At 35.2% G+C, this 23088-nt stretch overlaps 1 long non-coding RNA gene and 1 pseudogene across 2 annotated transcripts in view; both read left to right on the forward strand.

Annotated features, from left to right (window-relative positions):
- Positions 1–23088, forward strand: part of LOC100609517 (uncharacterized) — a 203524-nt gene that overhangs the window by 162955 nt on the left and 17481 nt on the right. For both annotated transcript variants that reach the window (XR_001708789.4, XR_008538853.2), the window contains 3 exons: positions 14599–14710; positions 17490–17620; positions 19905–19996. This is a non-coding gene — a long non-coding RNA (uncharacterized LOC100609517). The remainder of the gene's footprint in view (positions 1–14598; positions 14711–17489; positions 17621–19904; positions 19997–23088) is intronic.
- Positions 9015–10621, forward strand: LOC107967935 (ADP-ribosylation factor 4-like; annotated as a pseudogene).

The following is a 23088-nucleotide window of genomic DNA, read 5'->3' on the forward strand; positions in this document are numbered from 1 at the left end:
AAAAAGCTTTTAAATATGTAGATCTTAGACACTAGACCTGCCTCAGACTAGAGGAAAAGATGGCTAAAAGTGATAAATTTAGGTGACAAATTTTCAGCTTTATTGCCTTGTCCATTTACTGCAAACCTGGAAAGATATAAAAGAAATTTGCTGAAAGGATGGGTAGAAGCACAGATGCTGTTAAGGAGCAATTGCGTCCTTAGAAAAAGGAGCATTAGTTTCCAGAATATTTGTGGGATAAGAGAAACTGAGGAAACACTGAGGGATATTTGAGAGGGACTGATGGAAATACGCTCTTCCAGGGAGGCAGGCACTGTTTTTTATTGGTCAACAGTCTATTTCCTGAGCATAATTGAGTACTTGCACTCAGAGGGTACTTAGCAAAAATTTGTTTAAAAAAAAGAAATTTAATCCCTCTCTCCTCAATCCTTCTCTTGCACTTTGCAGCTAACTTCAACTATAGTACATGTTATAGTATGTTGAATTTTTTTTTTTGAAATGGAGTTTTGCTCTTGTTGCCCAGGCTGGTGTGCAATGGTGTGATCTCAGCTCACTGCAACCTCTGCCCTCTGGGTTCAAGTGATTCTCCTGCCTCAGCCTCCCGAGTAGCTGGGATTCCAGGCGCATGCCAACATGTCTGGCTAATTTTTGTATTTTTAGTAGAGACGGGGTTTCGCCACAATGGCCAGGCTGGTCTCAAACTCCTGACCTCAGGTGATCCACCTGACTCGGCCTCCCAAAGTGCTAGGATTATAGGCATGAGCCACCGTGCCCAGCCCAATATGTTGAATTTTCATGTAGCACGCTGTATGTTGAGAGAGAACAGACTTTGGAGTTGGAGAGATATGGCTTTCAGTCAAATTCTGTTCACTAATATCTTGATAATTTAGGAAATTTGCTTAACTCCATTGAGCTTCAGTTACCTCAACAGTGAATTAGGAATAATACCAAAATCATATACAAAAAGTTTAGCACAGTGCTTAAAATAAAGAGGAATGTGTATATTGAATAACATGAACGGTACATTTGTAATAGAGAATGTAGAATAGAATGGAACAGAATAGAATAGAATAGAATAGAATAGAATAGAATAGAATAGAATAGAATAGAATAGAATAGAATAGTTACAAATCTAAAGTAATATATCCACTGAAAAACTTACCTGAATAAACTGGTTGCCTTAGAAATGCATCACATGGCAAGTTCACTCATGATTGATGCCAAAATAGGTAGGTGCTATAATTCACAATTAATGAGTAGAGGAAACTATTATAGCCCCTAACAATGATAAATATTTAGGAGTTATTTGGGCTAATAATTTTGAGGTAGGACAAATTCCCTTTCCAGCAATGCTGAACAAAGTAGATTCTCTTTGCCATTGGTTGATGCTTAGTGATCCACTCCCGGAGCAATGCCAGAGGCCTAGACCTGGAAACTAGATTGCACCAACACCAAAGCAGAATTTCTGTCCTATAGGTTCTCCATAGACAGGGAGAGAAGGAAAACTAGCAGGAGAAATTTTGGAGTCCAGTAGATCACTGCAGAAACCTGAATCAGAAAAGTGACAAATTGAGAGAGGCTCAGAAAACAGTATTCAAATCTAGCAGTCATCATAAGACCAACAGATAGAAAGCTGGAGCAAGGATAAGGAATGGGTTTTGGGTGAGAGGGGAAGACGAGAATGGCAGGTAGACCAAGGTTGTTGATAAAGTTCATGCTTGGCTTGTGTTGGGCTCAGGAACAAAAATGAGAATAAGTTTGTAAATGACATGAAAAAGAATTGGAAATACTGTGTAATTGAAGTTGCAGGGAAATCAGAAAAAAATTGTATTTCTAAATACATATAGAAAGCCTTGTAATTTAGGTTCATATTCTCAACACATTTGGCAGAGTTTCCTGAAGAAAGACAAATCTTAAAAAGATATACAAAATTAGGGAAGAAAATCTATTGTTCAAAGAGACATTTTAAAATATGACTGGCCTTAAAATGTGAAAGGCACATTGAACTGAATTTGACCTTGGCAATTTGTAATAAAAGATGAATACTTTTGCAAAGATGGAATTTTTCTTTATCTAAATTAAATGATAAACATTATTCTTCTTGAAGTCTGCCTTATCCTAGATCTTCAATTTTCTGCAATGAAGGATGTCTTCAGATATTTTTATCCAAAGCTTTTTCTTCATTATTTTGAATATTCATTTTAATCTTCATTCACTAAGGAAAATTAATGGAATGGGATGGATTCACTCATAGTTAGATATGTATATATGCAATCTTTCCTCATTATAATTTTTACAACGTGGATATGTTTACTTTATAACTCACAGAGCATATCATTTTTATTTTCTTGCTATATCTGTTTTATTTTTGATTATAAAAAATGTCTCAAAGGATAAAATTAAATATATGTTTGTGTATGAAAAGCAATTCTATGCAATGATTAGCCTCCCCATTACCCAGAAATATTTTTTATGCTGACAATTGATGAATCTCATATTATGGCTCATTAGTAAACTTAGGTTCAGTTCCAAGTTTTTAGACATACTCCCAAAAGTCATTCAGTATAAACATATATGTACTTTACAGCATTTGTTGTGGTAGGTCAGAGGATATTGTCAATGATTCTGGTCTTATTTAAGAAGGCTCTGCAGTTTGGTGTATCATTTGCACCCTACATACATAAAGGAGCATAAAAGTCAACCAAGAACATAGCACTGTGGCATATCACATGACAAAGAATGGTATCTCTGGGATTCTCAGTCCTTATTCTATCAGCTCATAGTCTAAACTTCAATGTTGACTTTTAGAAGAAGCCTAACGCAAAATTTCAAAGGAGCAGGTAAGTGGAAAGTCTCATCTTATTCTCTACCAAGTCCAGGGCTGTTTGCCTTCTTTTTTGGTCAGCTTGTCCAACAGGTTGCTGTGGTGGGGTATGTGGGATGCTCTTTATGAAAGAGGCACTACTAAAGTCAAATAGCTCTTAAGTGTAAGAACTGAGATATGAATCCAGGCCTCCTGACTCCAGTTCCTTAGCCAAAATATATACTAAAGGTATTAAATAGCTAATCTTTTGCAAGACAGGTAGGTAAATTTGGGTTTGAGTCAATAATCAAGAAAGTACCCAAGTCTGGTTCTGTTTTCAAAGTAAAACTCCCTTTAATGACAGTAGAAATGTGACTTTATACTTTGCACTTTGAATTCAGAGTAGGGCTGTAAGTGGGCATTCCTGTTGCCTGATCATATTTCTTGCTAATCTCTTAATATTTATAGATAGAATGCCAAAAAAAATGTTAAGTGTGTGCTAATAGGTTCCTAAAAGGGTTGGCCCTTAACTTTCCATATTAAGCCTTTGCTTATCTTGTCCAAACCCTCAGTTTTGTTGGAATTCTAATTACTAACCTATTCCCCTGTGCAGATGGTCATGGGAGGAAGTTCTTCCTCCCTTGACCAAAGTAATTTATTAGTTTGTTGACAGATTACACAAGGCTGGGTTTTCTTCTTATCACAGTTAATGTCTCAAATATGCCTGAGGAGTGTGTATTTTGTACTTGTAAGGTCATCATGTTGCCACAAGCTCTAGCCTGTTTGTTTGAACAGGGGCAAGAACATGCACATAGATCACTCAATAAGCATAATTGTTAAAGGTATGATGGCTAACAAAGATAAACATGGTCCCTGAGGAAGAGGTCATAAAATTCCCAGCATGTCTTCTAATGGCAACACAAATTTTATAAAAAGCCTATTTGATAGTTTGGCTTTACTCTTATACATATGTAAACAGTTTAGTTAACTTCCTTATTATGTATTTGTATCACAATAGAGTTAATACATACAAAATTGTTTGTTAGTATTAACAAGTAGAATACCTGAAATCATCACATCTACTATTCATGAAATGTATCAATGTTTTTCTTAAAATTATGTATATATTAGTGCCAGTGTAAATGGATGGTTTCAGTAGTCCAGAGAACTTGTTTAAATTTCCTATTAGAAAATGAATATCTACTTCTATATGTCCCAAATCAGTGAACATTTCTGTGGTCTTTTATATAGTTTTAACATTTCAGATTAAATGTTTCATCTAATCATGCCTCTTCACAAAAAATTAAAGAATAAACATAAAAGCAAAAAGAGTAAAAAATTTGAAAGTAAAAGTAACAAATAAAAAAATTCATCGGATTGTAAAATACATTCAGATAAAAATTCAACTATTATCTGAGTGGCTCCAAAAAACTCAATGATGACTTTGTCAACAACTCAAGAATATCAGAGTTGTGAAGACAAAACATAGAAAAAAAAATTGATCCTTATATTGAAGAGATATTTCAAGATAACAGGTACTAATTATCATTTTTCCTTTTCTAAAAAATTTAGAATGCAAAAATTACAGTTGACTATTAACCAGAGCTTATTGAAGAATGGCAAGAAATGACTTGGTAGTGACTGAAGTAAGAAAGTGCCTCGCTTTTTGATTGAAGCATTACCTGTTTTCAAAGGACTGTGTAGTCTACAAGGCACTCAGGAGACTAACTTAGTGACCAGAGAAAAAAGGTTACTTATGGTTCTGCCTTGTGACTCTTCATTATCAGCACGTTCCAGAAACTCTTATCCCTTGCTTTTCCTTTTTTATTTCCTATATTCTTTCATATTTTTAAAGAACAAGTCTCACTTTGTAGTTTAAGATTGTAAAGATTGTAAAGTTATTTTATCTCATTGCTGTGAAGAATGCTATTTGTTGTTCATTTGTTAAATATTATTTTACTTTCTAATAAAAACTTTTTATTTTTTTATTTTTCACTTCTTTCATTTTATACCTCTTCTTTAAATTTCTCCTCAGAAAGTTTGTATTCTTTTTACTTTATCTTGTTATATTTATTCTATATTATTTTATTCAATTTACTTTTTGTCTTCTACTTTACTATTTACCTTTCTTTTTACCTTTTACTGCATTTTCTTTGTAATAATTATGCTCTTTGATTAATTTTATAGTTTAATTTCTTACTTTATATTTTATTTGATTTTATTGCCCCTTTTTATAATGGCTATAATGGGATAGCAGCAGAGGAAGAGGTAGTTCAGAGCACTTGTTTATTCTTTGAAAAAATGTTATGTGACTATAATATACTGGGCACAATATTTGTGAGAAACATAAATTATTGAAGAACCATTTACTCTATCTTTAAAATATGAATCTGGTGCAGTTTCTCTCAGCCATTTCTTTGAGATTAACTGCCCCCATAAAACCAAGTAAGAGATTGTTCTCTCAGGACCACTTGAGGGCAGGTGGTGCATGCAGAGGTTTTTAAACTGCACTTCCCTGATTCCTGACAGGAGAGCAGATTCAGGAACACCCATAAGGGATATTGGATAAGCCTGCTGACTAGCATGAATTTCCCAACTTGTGTTTTTTTCAAGAGGACTCCCAGGAAAAATCTCTTTCAGGAAGTCCTCCCTGGAAGTAGTTGTTCTTCTGAGTAATTCTTTTATTTTATATGCATTGTGAACGACAAAGCTGACAGTTTTCCCTCTTTGTCTTGGCTTTTGGAATAAGCACAGTCCAATTTGTGGCTTGCTTCTTGCAATTTTGTAGCAGGAGTTTATAGGATAAACTTAGTGTACTCAAATTCACTTTTAGCTGCCTTTTCTTTCTTCTCCTTATATTCAATTTGCACCAATTTCTTTATTAATAAATATCCCTTATTTTGTTTTTCCTTCCTTATGCATTTTAAAAAGGTTTAAATTAGTTTTAAGAGCAAGGCAAAGGCTTTTTTTCTCATACTATAAAAAGATTTTAACAGATTGCATATTTTTGAGCAGAAACTATGCTCCATCTGCCTCCACTGGCACTGAATAGTACACTACCTGTCACAAAAGAGTGTGAATTCTAGTTTAATTGATTCCAGAGCAGTTCTGTGTTTTTATTGTCACATAGAAACCAAGTGTTTAGGATTCATATACACCCCCAAGTCTGATCACAGGCAAATTGTGCAATGATCATTGTTTCTAAGGTTCATATTTATTAAGCTTGTGTGCTCAGGGGGCTACCCTAAAACTGATTATGTCTTCGTTTCCTCTATCTTCTCTAACAGCTAAAGGTCTATGATTACAAGGCATTTCTTGCCAAGGCGTTGTCTTTCATAAGTCAATAGACATTTGCAGGCTTTTGCCTACTTATGATTGTGGGGTTTCCCTACAGCTTACTCTGTTATCTTAGAAAAAAATGTTAAGTATCTTTCCTAAGACTGGATATTTCTTAGATATACATATAGTAAGGAGTAGACTGTTGCAAATTTATGGGAAGAGATGAAAAGAGGGCAGATATTATGCAACTCTCCATCAAGTTATTTAAACAGTAATACATTTGAACTCTTCTTTAAAAGTAAAATTATGTCTTTATTATCCTGCATATACCTAAATGTAGTTCTATATTTGGGGAAAGATTAGATTAGAACTAAAGGGCACATTCTTCAGGAAAATGTCTAACATATAACCACTTGCTGTTCCTTATTTATGTATTTCTCTATATCAAACTTAAAGAAAGATATAGAGAAGTTATTCACATAGACTTTGTATAATGAGGAGATTCCTCCCTTCTTCCTGAGCACAGCAGAATGGAGATGGTCAATGGGGCCACAAACGAACTCTTGGGAATGAGCAGATTAACACTTTTCCTAAAAAAAAGAGTGATAAATTATCTAAATTCTTCAAAATGCTTTTTAAATTTGGTTGAAATTTTAGAATTTTTTAAATTCTGACAATAGTAAAATGCCAATTGTTAGAGGTGTTCCTGTTTATGTGTTTGGTTTAGGTTAATACTGTGTTACCCAATGTGACTAATCTTTGAATTATTAATGTAATGTTCATAACTTTTGCTAGCAACTCACCCAGAATGGTCAACTCTTTGTTATTGTGTAGTATTTATCACCTATTCTAAGGCATTATAGTATTTATTATTTTGACAAATTTTCAAATATAAGTGCTAGTCTCTAAAGCAATGGTTTATAAGCCATATCTTTTAGACATTACTATTCTAATATAGATCTTTTCCCATTAGATTCAAAACAACTTGAGCTTCCTTTCCAACAGAAGTCTCTACTACCTTTCAAGTTGCCATATAACTTGAAATGTATTTACTATTCCTTTTTGATGAACAAAAGAGGTCCGGTTTCACAAATGCTTATCAAGTTCAATATTAGGTGAGATTCTGTATTAGACAAAGACGAATAAAATGAGATTACAGTGTACTGGGAGAAACATACATATACAAATAAATTATAATGAGATTTCTGCTTTGGGCCAAGATGGAGTAAAAGAAACAAGATTTACCCTCATGACTAAAACAACAAAATAAGAAACAAAAAATATAAAGCAATGGATCTCGACATTACCCCTCAAGCAACAATGGCAGTTATGTGAGCGAGACAGAAAACAAATGAGGTGAGTTCTGTGATTGCTCTAGCCTACACGTTTCTGGAACTTAGGGCAGAGCAAGGACCCAGGGAGAGCCTGGCAGTCTCCCTGAGTTTAGAAAATGAATCCGAAAACTCAGGGAAGTCAAAACACCTAGAGTTTGAAAAGAAAAGCATGGGAGAGGAAAGAAAAGCAAAGAGAGAGAACTGCAGATCATTTATCTCACAAGTGTTCAATTGAAGGCTGATCAGTACATGTGTGTGAGGAAACCAACCACCTTAAATCATTAAAGGCGACAGTGTCCCGGACTTATAAAGGACCAGCAGTAGTGCCAGTTTCCAATATCTAGAGAAGAAAACCTCATACTTCACAGAATATCAGATAGTATACTCAGAAGAATATGCTTCAGTAGTGGAAAACATTAACCCTGACAAAAGGCTATGCTCATTCTTCTTAGGAAAGCATTAAGACAAGAGATCCCAAAGAGTGAACGCTTTCCAATTAACTTAAATGCCTTGTAGAACAAAGGAATCAAAAAATATCCTGGCCCAAATAAGATAAAATTCATGATGCATGTAATAGAAATTATGAAGCTTAATATAAAGAATAGAAATTATGAAGCTTAATGTGAATTATTAATAGAAATTATGAAGCTTAATATAAAGAAGCAAGGAAATGTAAGCCATAATGAGAAAAAAAAATCAATTAAAAATGATTCAGAAAAAAGGGGATGGAGTCAATAAAGAGTGAAAGAATAGTTTTTACAATTGTATTCAATATGTTCGAGAAGCTAAAGGACAGATTGGACATGTAAAGTGCAGACATGAAAGAGGTAAAACTAAAACATCTCAAGTCTAAAACAGATAACAATCTGCAATGCCTAACAGAAAAATACAGTGAGTAGAGTTAACAGCATTTTGCAGAAGAAAAGCACAGTAAATTTCAAGACATAACAATAGAAACTATTCAAAAGGAAATACAGAAAGAAAAAAGATTTTAAAAAACGAACAGAATATCAGTGAACTGTGGGACAATTCAATTCAGCCAAATGTATGTAAATACAGTCAGAAAATGACAGGGTGGGGTGAGGTGATGGAAAAAAAAATCTGTGAAAAAACACTGGCTTAATGAAAAACATAAATTCAAGATACAAGAAGTTCATGGTAGCCCAAACATACGTACACACACAAATAAAGAAAATGACACCATGACACATCATAATCAAATTGCTTAAAACCAATGATTAAAGATAGCCTTTAAAGGAGCCGGAAGAAAAGATTCATTATAGAAATAGAAACAAAAATTAGGACATCAAATTTGTCATTAAACAATGAATATTTAATGAGTGGATCAATATCTTTAAAGTCTTTATCTAAAATTTAAAAAATAAACACATCAGCCTAAGATTATCCAGCAGAAATATGTTTCATAAATAAAGAGAAAAAAAGAAAAAGACTATTTCAGACATACAAAAGCTAAGAGAATTTATAATGAAGGCATCCGCACTACAAGAAATGTTAGAGAGAGACCTCGAAGTAGAAGGAAAATGATACCAAATGGAAATCTGTAATGACAGAAAAATGAACATTAGAAGTAGTAAAGAAATGGGTGACTATAAAGACTATTTAAGTCTCATTAATAGATAACTGTTTAAAACAAGAATAATGATGTTTCCTGTTATTTATAATATATTGAAATAAAATGCATGATAAAAATAACTCAAAGACCATGCAGGGTCAAATGGAAGTATGTTGTTTTAAATTTCTTACCCCGCGAATGAACTAGGACAGCACTACATGAGAGTAGAGTGGTAAGTTAGTGAGGTATACTATAAACCTCAAACCACCACCAAAATAACACCACAAACACCTACATCTACTAAAAGCAGCAGACATAAAGTAAAATACAAATAAAATGCAGACATCCGAGGGGCTGGGCTGCTGCGTGACTTGGCATGGCTGAAGCGCCAGTCGTCCGGCAGGACCTCACCCCACTAATTCCTGTCAAGCAGCTTCATGGGCACGTTGGCCAGTGAGACGCCCCTGTTGCTCTCTTTCTTTCTGAGCTGTTTCTCTTCCCTCTGGTTCGGTTTTCTGAGAGCATGAAAGGAGAGGGTCTGGGGACACCCCACGCCCCTTTTGTGTCTGCCCATCGCAGGTGCCACTACCACCCTGGGCCTCACCATCCCCTGTATTCCTGTCTTCAGCAAGAAGCAGATGTTAATTTTGATGGTTGGATTGGATGCTGCTGTCAAGGTGATCTCTGTATAAGGTAAAGTTAGGGGAGATGGTCACTATCATTCCTACCAATGTTTTTAACGTGAAAAGAGTAGAATGCAAGAGCATTTGTTTCACAGTATGAGAAGGTCAAGATAAAATTAGGCCTCCCTGGAGGCATTACTTCCAGAATACCCAGGTTCTTATTTTTGGCAGATAGCAATGATTATGAAAGAATTCAGGAGGGAGCAGAAGAGCTACAGAAAATGCTTCACAGAGATGAGCTGGGAGATACTGTGCTGTTGCTTTTTGCAAACAAACAAAATTTGCCGAATGCTATGGCCATCGGTGAAATGACAGACAAATTCAGTCTCTGTGCAACAGAACATGGTATATTCAAGCCACTTGTGCTATACAAGGCACTGTTCTGTATGAGGGACTTAACTGGCTGGCAGGTGAGCTTTCAAAACATTCAGTGAAACTGGTTATCTAACCAAGGACATGTTTGATAGAATTGAAACTAGGCTTGTTACAACAAAACTAGTTTGCATCTTGGTTATTATACAATCTCTGGGACTCCTTAGGCAGACTATTACAGCATTTAAACTTGTTTTGTTGCCTTTGATTGTTTACCAGGTATGATGTTACTATTTAGCAATATGCTTGGTTTTAAAGAAATTCTCCTGGGAATAAGTATTCTCCTTTAATTTTATAACCGTAAATTCCTTGCTATTGTGAAACCTTTAAATAAACCCATTTGAATGCTTTTTGAGCCCACACCAATTTTTTTTTCTTCTTTTTTGAGATGTAGCCAAGCTTGCTCTGTCACCCAGGCTGGAGTGCAATGGCACAATCTCGGCTCACTGCAACCTCTGCCTCCCACGTTCAAGCAATTCTCATGCCTCAGCCACCCAAGTAGATGGGATTACAGACTTCTGCCACCACGCCCAGCTAATTTTTTCTATTTTGTTTGTTTGTTTTAGTAGAGACGGGGTTTCGCCGTGTTGGCCAGGCTGGTCTCGAACTCCTGACCGCAGGTGATCCATCTGCCTCAGGCTCCCAAAGTACTGGCATTACAGGTGCGAGTCACTGCACCCAGTCAACAAATAATGTTTTAAATTATCACCTTGCTACTTTACTGATACCTTTGTCATTCCTGAGACAGTCTGCTCATTTAAAAGTGTAGCATTTTATTTGTATTTATTTATCTCCCTTGCCAAAGAAGATTTTTTAAATACTGCTTATACCAGCCAGGAAAACGGTCCAAAACACTATTCAGTTCTCTTGCGCTGAGGAACTTATTTTTTACCTCATACTGATTCCTTACTTCCATCAGCCAAACTTACTTTGGATTCGAGCTAATTAGTTATGTGACGATTGCAAAGAGTTCATATTGAGATGGTTTTTAATACTCAACAGATTGTGTTCCTTTATATTGTATCTTTTTAATGTTGAATGTCGCTTGGTATCACTCTAACTCTTTGCTTAGTATATGATATCTCTGCTGATGTTTTATTTTTATTGGCAAATGTATTTTCATTAAGAGTTTTCAGAAAACTCATCAAATTCAATAAATAAGTTTCCTCATAACCCATTTGGAATTACTCCCAATATAATGACTAAAATATTTAAAAAATTAAAAAATAAAAATGAAATTTAGTTAATGAAAAGGAAAGTAAAAAAGAGGTAAGAGCAGACAGGACAAAGAGGAAACAACAAATGGTAGATTTAAATCCATTTCCAATACATAAAAATGTTTCTGTTATATTACTGTGTGCAAGATATTTATAAATGTCAGGTTGTGATTATAGGAGATATCTTTGTAACAATAAATTGTTCATTCTCTCCTGCCTTTTAAAGTGTCACTAAAATTATTTCTGCTTTCTTTTTCTTTTTTTGTTTTCAGTATGTCTTTTCTTATTCCTATATATTCAGGGTTTTTCAGAATCTCACATTCAGAGCAAATGGATACATTTTGTTTTATTGTCTGCGTTTTCTTTTAAGTAGCTGACTGACTTTAAAATTATTATCATGTGTGATGTGCATTTTTTTCTAAACATTCCACATATGACATAGGTTTTCTTTTTTTTTTTTTTCTTAAAATTTTGGAAGTTCCACAATTTGCCCTCAAGACTGTACTATCAATCTAGTTAATTTTATACAGTATTTATTAACTCTAAATGTCAGCCCTGAAAATAATAGGATTTTCTTTGGCAGATTTGTTTCTCCATTTTTTGATGAGTTTAATTTTGTTAATTTTCTCAGCATCTTCCCGTATGCCTGTAAAATAGGTATATGACAAATAGTTTTAAATTATAGCTTTGAATGCTATCTATAAGAAACACAATAATAAGTATGTTTATATGTCTCATCATTTTTTAGCCATTATTCTCATATTTATTTCCATTATTAGTTCTACAGTTCAATGTATACTCAATGCTCACCACGATTTGTTTTTGTGTAATTAACCCTTTATTTTTTGTTTTTATTTTTTATCAATATTTTTTTCCATAAGGACTTATGAGAAATGTGTTCTTCCCTATAACTCAAAGTTAAAAAATAAAACAAAAACAAAAAGCCAACTACTAACACTAATAAAAAGTGGGTTAATGACTTGAATAGAATTTTCTTCAAACAAGACACACAAATGGCCATCAGGCATCACTAATCACGAGGGAAATGCAAATCAAAACCATCAAGTGATATCACCTTAAAGCTGTTAGTATGACTGTTATAAAAAAAAAAAAAAAGACAAGTGTTGACCAGGAGGTGTAAAAATTGGAACACTTGGACACTGTTAGTAGAAATGAAAAATGGTGCAGCCACTATGGAAAACAGTATGAGGATTCTTAAAAAACTAAAACTGCAATATGATTCAGTAATCCTACTTTTGGATATTTATGCAAAAGAATTGAAATCAGGAACTTGAAGAGATATTAGCATTACTTTAACAGTTAATTGCAGCACTATTCACAATATCCAAAATGTGAGAAAAATGTTAAGTGTCCATGAATAGATGAATGGATTTAAATTTTTTTTATATACATACAATAAAATACTATAGTTTAAACAAGGGGAATTCTTCGATATGCAACAACTTGGGTGAACTTTGAGGACGTTATGCTAAATGAAATAAGCCAATCACAGACAGGTAAATACTGCATGATTCTACTTATATGAGGTATCTAATATAGTCAAATTCATAGAAAGAAAGAATGGAATAGTCATTACAGGGGATTGGAGAGGGGGATGTTATTAATCAGTGGGCATAAAGTTTCTGTCAAGCAAAGGTTTAAAACACCTATTTAACTTTTCTGGGAACTGAATCAGACCCCCGATTCTTCCTGAGGAGTGCATAGCTGAAAAATCTGTTTTCTCTTCCCCCCCCCGTACTTATTTGAGCATGGAATAGGAGATGGCTTTTTTATTAAGCTCACTAATGGGTTTGTATTAGAAATTCTCATCAATCTGAAGTTCTGAGAGCTTCTGATGGGCTCTGATGAGCAAATTCTCATCTTCTTTCCCCTCTGTCTTCCCTACTCTGTTCTTCAGCGACCCTGGCATTTTCTCATCTTCTCACTCTCCAAACACTCTTCTTGCTGAGAGCCTTCTCAGTTGTTGTTATGTAACCATAGAACAACTGTGCTAAAGCCCTATCCCTTACAGTAGAAAAGGAGAAGGTTGTGATACAGACACAAAGAGGCATAACTATTTAAGAAGTATTGGTGTTTATATGCTAAGCTAAAATATCTACGAAGGTATAATAGAGAGGAAGACAGATGGAGCAATGATCCATAAGAAACAGAAGAATGTAGGACAAACAGTGCCAGTGGGTGACTTTGCATTGAACCACAAGATGGACACAATCTTTAAAACTAGAGGATCAGAAGTTGGCATGGATGTTTCATGGGGAAAGAAGGGGGAGATAGGAAATTTTAAAAAAATTGTCTCCCCAAATTTTCTCTGTGAATTCTTAGACAAAGTCATCTTTTGAGAATAACCAGAATGAAAGTTAATTTTGTTAGATTATAGATGTTTTCTGAGAGAGATGGTAGGAAATTGAATATATATATGTGAGTGTGTGTGTGTATGCATATAATACATAGTTATATAAACATATACATATGTGATTTTACTTATAACCAGGGCTGAAACAGTCACAATATGGCATTGACCTAATTTAGAGAGATTTCTAAACTAATATAGCTAATACAGTGATTCTAAGAATAAATACGTTGGAAAAAAATTCCAACAGCCTGTTAACTATTGGCTTGTTAATTTTAAGAACAGGTATCATGAAAAATAGTGATTTTCATACAAACCATTTGTATGGCCTTACAAAGACATCCCTGCTCATAAGATTATTTTCTCAGGATGAATTTGAAATCCATATAACATATAAACTGGAACATACATCAAAGAATCATGTACATGAGTTTGAAACATTTTATAAGTGAACTTTGCATACCTTCAAAATCTTAAAAAGAAGAAAACTTTCATTTTTTTTTCAGCAGGCCATTTGTGAAATTTAGCATAAAATTCTGTCTAGTAAAGTTATATAATTTCTCCCTGAAAACCTTTCTTTCAAGTCATTGGATAATTCAAAGCTGTATGGGATAAAAAGAAATGGTTTTTCCACAGTGCATAAGATTGTAACCACATGCACCCAATAGTCCAATTTCTACTATTGGTTATATTATGTAAAAATAAATGACAGAATCTCTGCATGGAAAGCCAATATTACAGGGAAGTAAGTGATACAGTGAAAATAACCAGAGTGTTGTCTGTTAACTGTAACTGGAGTGTATTTGCACTGCAGTTTCTGGAATTAGACTGTTTAATGTATGTTAAGCAAAATAAAAGAAAATTCAAACATACTGAATAAAGTCAATAACTAAAAATATGTGCTATTTACATGTTTCAAACTTTTTATTTGCTTGCTTTTTGTCTTGTTTTGTTTTGTGGTACAAGTATTATTTTAGGAGAGATGAAGTAGGAACATGATTGATAATTAACATTGATTGGTGAAATTTTGTGATCTGGAGTGAAGTTTTACGATTCCTTCCTCCCTTCAGCCATTTATGTAAGTAAAGTAGTTTCATGCACTGAGACTTCCCATAAGATTAATTTTGATAAGAGAGTTTTCTAATACAAAGTTTCAAAACTGCTGGGCACTGTCAGAAAAGAACACCCTTTCCACAATTCTGGTTTTCTTGAGAAGATATTTTCCCTAAACATACTGCTATCATTGCCCTAACCCTGTGTCTAAGATGGAGTTATTCAGTTGATCAGTTAGTTGATTGATGAATGCCACATATTGGTCTACAAGTCTCAATGAGATGAAGTGAAGCTCTCAAAAGTCCACTGCATGATATTTGATAGCTTTAATGCTTCTTTCTCTGTTCATTCTAAACATCAAAATAAGCATGTTAAATCTGAAGACAAAATTTCCTGTGTTTGGTTACCCCAAATTTCAGTCTAGGGGTAGTCTCCTTAGCATAAGAGTAGGTTATCTGACTCTTATAACAAGTTATGTAACCACATTTTATCTGTATAATAGGATATTTTTGGCTTTCAGTTTTGTTTTATTTTTGGCTTTCATCTTTGTTTTATTTCTTAAATTGATCAGAATCTGGTCTGAGAATTAGGTTGATGGCTGCCTCTGACATTTCAATTGATTAGGTGATCTTTAAGGGCTTTCTCCTCTATGAGAGGGGAATAAAATTTACTGCCGATTAGTGAGTGATTACTAGGTATCATGCATTATTTTGTGTAATTTTCACACACCTTCACATCTTCTCTTTTAACTCCTCTGCAATCTGATGTGGTTACTATTCTTATGCTTATTCTACTGATGAGGAAACATAGACAGAAGGATTTACTTACTTGCCAAAGGACATAGCTTGTAAGTGGTAAAGTCCAACACAAATTCAGTGCAGTCTGAATTTAAAGGCAATTCCTTTAAAAGATATTTATATCGCATTTAACATGAAACATATGACAACATGGCCTAACTAAATTAACATGTGATGTTTGTATTAAGTGAAAAATATAAAATTTAAAAAAGGAAATAAACACAGGCACCCATAATTTAATCATCTTCTATCTGATTGACTCCCCCACCCCTTTTAGTCTTCTTTTCCTCATCAATTTAATGCTAATAGACTTGTTTATCCCTCCATAACTTTCCTCTTGATATGACAAACATAGGAATTCACATATATAGATGACTTGGGCTTTTTTATTTGTATATTCATAACCAAAATCTACAAATTACTATAACACTTCTTATTTTTTACATAACTGTATATTATACATCAAATTCTAATTTAAAATTAATTTATTCATGTTTATTATTTTACATCAATTAGATCCACCCCCTCTTCTTTTTATATGACTGCATACAGCAACCTCAGTGTGTACACACATAATGGAGTAAAGTCTGGGTGTACTTAAATACTTTTTTAAATGCTTATATATTTCTATAAAATATGTAGATTTATAACTTGAGTTTAGATAAATCCACTTTTAAGAATTCAGCCTTACAAAGGGTTTCATTTACTACTTCTATTTTGTCTTGCAGAGCATTTCTTATTCTTTAAAAGGATTTTTAAGGATTTTCTTTGCTTCATGAACAGATGGGCAACATCACATGAGAACCACCCACGTCAAAGTTTTATACTTAATGCATTTTATGGCAGGTTTTCCATTTGCAGGCTCACAGTTTGTAAATTCATACCACTAAAAATATTGTGCAACATGCATCTCATGACATTATTTCTTTTGTTGATTATGGTATTGTAGGGGCAGAAAAGGAGTGATCTTTTTCTTCTTCATAAGAGCAATGGCCAACACCTCTATAACAAAAGACATGTTAGAGAAAAACTTAACACATTTATTTGATTATAGTTTTCTGTGACATGAGAGCCTCCAGAATGAAGACCCAGAGATACAGGGGAAGATATCCAATTTTATGCTTTGGTTCAATGAAGCAGGGACAGCCATGTACAAGTGTGATTGAACAGAAAAGGACAGGAGCTAGCAGTGATAGACTCAAGAATTCTAGCAGGGCCTGTTTGTTCAGGTTCTTCTTGGCCTCTCTGTACAGAATTTCTTCCTCCCACGTATGGGGTAGGACTCCTCTGAAATGAGGGTCTTGATTTCTTTATGGCCAGCTGTTCCACAGAAATGTGGGGAAAATTCAGAGTAATATTTTTAGGCTTGATAGCTGACTTTAGGGAAAAATGGTTTTAGTTTCTATGACTTGCCTCAGGCATGGATGAGGGGTAAGAGACAGGAGACAGGAGGGCAGGAGAAGGTCAGAGAGAAACTGCTTTTGATGCCTTCATTTTGGGGTATTATTTTCAGAGCCCCAGTAGTATCATTTACATTCTTTTCATGGGTTTCTTTAGTCTTTATTCTTCTGTTTTTTTCATTAACTGTCACATTACATAAACTATTTATACACATACACACGGATGTTCCATATGAGTCTGAATAAAAATGCATAATAGTTACAAAACAATTTAAAGATAAGTTAGATGGTCAAATAGTAGAATGATTAATGAATTTGTAGGACTATTCAGTTTTTCTTTTTCATTTCATTTTTAAAGTTGTACTTGCCTAGCAATTTATTTCAAATTTGTTGGCATATGTTTATTTATATTATCTCATTATCCTTTAAATGCCTGAATAATATCGATATTAGTTATTTGTAACTTGTATCTCTGTTTTAAAACGTTTATCTATATGTCTTCCCACAGATTTATTACTTTTATTATTATGTTCTAAGAAACAGTTTTTGCCATCTTGATTCTCTTTGTTTACTTTTTTTTCTTAATGTTTCTTTTTTTTATTTTTAGTTTTTGGAGACAGGGTCTCACCTTGTTGCCCAGGATGGAGTGCAGTGGCATGATCTCAGCTCCCTGCAACCTCTGCCTCCCTGGCTCAAGCCATCCTCCCACATCAAGCTACTGAGTAGCTGAGACTACAGGTGCGTGCCTCCAGGCCTAGCTAATTTTTGTATTTTTTATTGAGATGGGGTTTCACCATGTTGCCCATGAAAGGTGAAGCCAGCTGGACTTCCTGGGTCAAGTGGGGAATTTTTCTGTCTAGCTAGAGGATTGTAAACACACCAATCAGTGCTCTGTGTCTGGCTAAAGGATTGTAAGTGGACCAATCAGCACTCTGTAAAAGGGACCAATCAGCACTCTGTAAAAGGGACCAATCAGCAATCTGTAAAATGGACCAATTAGCAGGATGTGGGTGGGGACAAATAAGGGAATAAAATCTGGCCACCCTAGCCAGCAGTGGAAACCCACTTGGGTTTCTCTTGAACTTTCTAGCTAATCAAGGGTACAAGGCGTCTAGGTTGAAGGCCCAGCTTTGCCTACAGCAGGTCAAATATCTAGGCCTAATCTTAGCCACAGGGACCAGGGCCCTCAGCAAGGAATGAATACAGTCTATCTGGCTTATCCTCACCCTAAGACATTAAAACAGTTGCGGGAGTTCCTTGGAATCACGGGCTTTTGCCGACTATGAATCCCCAGATACAGCAAGATGGCCAGACCACTCTATGCTCTAATCAAGGAGACCCAAAGGGCAAATATTCATCTAGTAGAATGGGAACCAGAGGCAGAAACAGCCTTCAAAACCTTAAAGCAGGCCCTAGTATGAGCTCCAGCTTTAATCCTTGCCACAGGACAAAAATTCTCTTTATACGTCACAGAGAGAGCACAGAGATAGCTCTTGGAGTCCTTACTCAGACTCGTGGGACAACCCCACAACCATTGGCATACCTAAGTAAGGAAATTGTTGTAGTAGCAAAAGGCTGGCCTCACTGTTTACGGGTAGCTGCAGCGGTGGCTGTCTTAATGTCAGAGGCTATCAAAATAATACAAGGAAAGGATCTCACTGTCTGGACTACTTATGATGTAAATCACATATTAGGTGCCAAAGGAAGTTTATAGCTATCACACAACCACCTACTTAGATACCAGGCTCTACTCCTTGAGGGACCGGTGCTTCAAATACATATGTGCGTGGCTCTCAACCGTGCCACTTTTCTCCCAGAGGAGGGGGAACCAATCAAGCATGACTGCCAACAAATTATAGTCCAGACTTATGCCGCCCGAGATGATCTCTTAGAAGTCCCCTTAGCTAATCCTGATCTTAACCTATGTACCGATGGAAGTTCATTTGTGGAGAATGGGATACAAAAGGCAGTTTATGCCATAGTTAGTGATGTAACTATACTTGAAAGTAAGCCTCTTCCCCCAGGAACCAGTGCCCAGTTAGCAGAACTAGTGGCACTTACCGGAGCCTTAGAACTGGGAAAGGGAAACAGAATAAATGTATATACAGATAGCAAGTATGCTTATCTAATCCTACATGCCCATGCTGCAATATGGAAAAAAAGGGAGTTCCTAATCTCTGGGGGAACCCCCAGTAAATACCACAAGGAAATCATGGAGTTATTGCATGCAGTGCAAAAGCCCAAGGAGGTGGCAGTCTTACACTGCCGAAGCCATCAAAAAGGGGAAGGAGAAGGGAGAACAGCAGCATAAGTGGCTGGCAGAGACAGGGGAAGACAGCAGAAGGGAAAGACAGAAAGAAAGTCAGAGAGAGAGAGGGGAAGAAACAGAGACAAAGAGGGAGTCAGAGAGAGAGAGAAAGAGACAGACAAGGAGTCAGAAGGAGAGAAAGAGAGAGACAAAGAAGAAGTCAAAGAGAAAGAAAGAGAGATGGAAGTAGTAAAGAAAAAACAGTGTACCCTATTCCTTTAAAAGCTGGGGTAAATTTAAAACCTATAACTGATAATTGAAGATCTTCTCTGTGACCCTGTAACACTCCAATACCACCTCGTTGTTGCCTTCCATTTCCAGAGTTTTTGTTTCAATATGTCTAGAGTCAGGCCTGAGAATTTTCATACCTAATAAGTTAGGGTACTGCTGGTTCAAAGATTACACTTAGAGAAGAATTGCTCCAAAGTAGGTGTTCCCTTGGTGTGGGCAGATGACTGCTGGGAATCCTGGGACTACCCTATTTGTTGGTATCTGGATCATATGCCCAGCCCAAACTAATCATTAAAGCCTGGATGTTCCAGATGGTCAGGCCTGGGTCATATGCTCAGCCCTGTATCTGGAGACAAGGTCACATGGACTGAAGAAAGCAAGGACCCACAAAGGATATTTTGGATACTATTACAGAAGAAGGCTGGGGGGCAGCGCTGGGCAAGCACAAACATTGCATATTCACCAATGTCCTCTAATTCACAGCTCGACTCTGATTTGAAGAGTAGGATGGTTAAGGACATCAGAAAGAATTTCACAGAGAAAAGGGTCGAAACAGAGCATGCAAAACCACAAAGGTAAAAATAATCAAGGTGGGGTGTGAGATATATTGTTCCAAAGTAATTTATTATCTATTTAAAAAGGAAAGAAATTGTGCCATTTCTGACAACATGAATTAATCTGGAGGACATTCTGCTAAGTGAAATAAGCCAAGCACAGAGAGACAAATACTGCGTGGCTTCCCTTATACATGGAATCTAAAGTAATGAAACACATATAAGCAGAGAGTAGAATGGTGATTACAAGGGGCTGGAAGGAAGGAGAAATGGGGGTGTGGGTGAAAAGGTACAAAGTTTCAGTTGTGTAAAATAAACATCTGGAGATCTACTGTACAACACAGATTACATGCCTGGTTATTAGCAATATTATAATTAATAATACTGTATTAAATGCTTTAAAATTTGCTAAGAGGATAGATCTTATGTCAAGTGCTCATACTCCAAAAAGAAAAATAAATAAGTTTATTTTTAGAAACAGCAATAAATGGGGCTGGGAGAAATTTTTGAGGATACTGGGTAAGATTACAGTATTGATAACAATGATGGTCTGATGGCTTCACAGGTATACACCTATCTCCAAACACATCATGTTGTGTATACTAAATATTTACAGCCTTAGTACGTCAATCATACCTTAACAAAGCAGCTAAAACTTTATTATTGAAGTGGGGAAGCTTTTAGGAATTAAAGAGAGCATCATTAACAACAACGTCAGGACAATAAGTGAAACCAGGAACCGTTCTGTACAAACCAGAACTTATGGTTATTTCAATCATGGATTTTGGGAGAGTGGAGAAAATTAAAACTAAAAATATCTGCTGGAAACTGTTCAAAAAGAAAACAATGTCTTGCTGAGTGTTTTGGAATTTGTGTTCTGGACAAAGCATTTTCATCATCATACCTATCTTAGACATAGGGTTAGTGAAGTGAGAGAATTACTGCTCATAGACATGTCAGAGTGGGCATTGATGCAACCTAAAGGACATCTATGTTTAACCACTTAGATGACTTTGACACTTGACTTCAGCCTTTAAGCTTCTCTGATTTATATTTTAAATATAAATGTCTTAGAGTCAGAGACTGTCAATGGCATTTGATGGGCCATTTTGGGACATTTTGATTATTTATAGTTTTTTGATAATTAATTTGCATAAACATTTATTTTTATCAGCATATTTAATTAGTTTGACCACAACCTGAATCCTGAGGAACAAAGTAAACAAATTTCAAATCCTTTAGACGACTTACCTGAGCTCAGTTTCCATCATGCCAAAATCTGTCCTCTGGGCCCTATGGCCATTATATATACAGCTGCTTATACCCTAGACAGCATTTTAAAGCTACTTTCATTTAGTAGTATATGATACTAAGTGCACTCATGTTAATATATATTATCACAAAATTTATTGTTATTACTAAATATATATATTATATATATATGTACTAAGTATGTGTGTGTATATATATATATATATATATATATATATATATATATATATATATCCCTGTCAATAATAACTTTAAGTGACCGGAAACTTCACTGAAATGCGGCGTTTTGACTTCAAAATGTAATAGTATCAATCATAACTTGGAAGAGTATGAACATTTTCAAAACACTTCAATGTACAAAAAACCACAGTGACTGAGAGGAAACTGCTGCTATTTATTTGCAAATTACTTGCTGAAAATGTAGTTTAGTATCAACGTGTTGCCCAGCTATAGAAGGGCAGCATTCACTTTGTGTTCTATGTGAGTAGAAACCGCACAGTTGTACAACATGGTTGATCCTCAGTTACATTCAAAATTTCCCAAAAGGTATAGCTCTTTATTGCAGATGCTGAGTTATTTTTGGTTTTTACATTTTATTAGTCACTGTTACAACAAAATTTTCTTTATAAAGCTTTTTACAAATCTAGGAAATACATCTTCCTTGGCAGAAATGATTTCTGCTAGTTAAAGTGGAGCCTGCTCCAAGAACCCTGGATGTTGATCTGAATTATTTCATAAGCATCCTTTCCAGAAACACATTGACAAAAGTCCCAGAATGCCTGGATGGCTCTGAGAGCACACCCTCCCCATGAGACTGTGATAAAGTTACTCATTTTTAGAGCATTAACTTAAGAAGTTATAGGAAAAGATGTTTTTTTCTTTGGACTCACAGTTAGCTATAACATAACAGCAATAGATAGAAAGCTCCCATTTGCTGGAGGAGTGTCCCACCAGCCAAAAAAACAAAAACAAAAACAAAAAGTATGTGGAGGAAAAAAATACAAAACAATACAAATACAACATACTAAAGCACACTTGAATTTTGAGCTTGGGAAAACTTAGTGTCCAAACACAGGTAAAAGGGTTTCCAAATAAACTGACCATCTGAGGGATATTTTCCACAAATTTTAGTGTTATTGGAAATGGATAATTTGAGAACAAGCGGGGAAAACAAAGGAATAATTCTTTAAGCAGGCATGTTCTCCTGTAATCTTGCCCTTGTGAAAAACTGCCCGCAAGCATACTTAAGGGCTTATTGTTCTGTTTTCTGTGTGTATGAGGTATGATCACGCATCTGGGGAATTAGTTATAGAATGGAAAATGTTCGCTGGCCTGAGACTACAGACAGAGCTGTTCCGGCGTTGCTTTGGCTTAGTGACAACATGTTAAAATTCCTCTTAGTGCAGCCATGGTGGAGTCTCAATTTTTCTCAAACAACAAGATAAAAATTATTCTAGTTTGCAGACCTTGCTTGATCGATTTTATGTTTGACCAAGAAATCACAAAAGCAACTTGTATATTCAATTACATAATAATTTTTAAACATTATTTGTAAATTTATTTATTTGCCTCTACATGCTATTCAATATCTAGCTAAGCAAACAAGTAAAACACATGTGAATATTTGTATCACTGTCCAAAAGACATAGATGAGCAGCAAGGAAATAAATGCCATGACCTTTTACTTGGCTACAGGTTTGTTGATTGCGGACAGATGTTTAATAGGTTTTCATTTTCTTTCCATTTTTTTTAAATTGTACTATGTCTCAATTATTTGGAGATGATTTATCCAGTTGTCAACACCTTTAATCTAATTTCCTAAAGCTTGGTGTAGATTGTTA

The sequence above is a fragment of the Pan troglodytes genome, chromosome 14, assembly GCF_028858775.2.
Source record: "Pan troglodytes isolate AG18354 chromosome 14, NHGRI_mPanTro3-v2.0_pri, whole genome shotgun sequence".
In the NCBI taxonomy this organism is placed as follows: Eukaryota; Metazoa; Chordata; class Mammalia; order Primates; family Hominidae; genus Pan; species Pan troglodytes.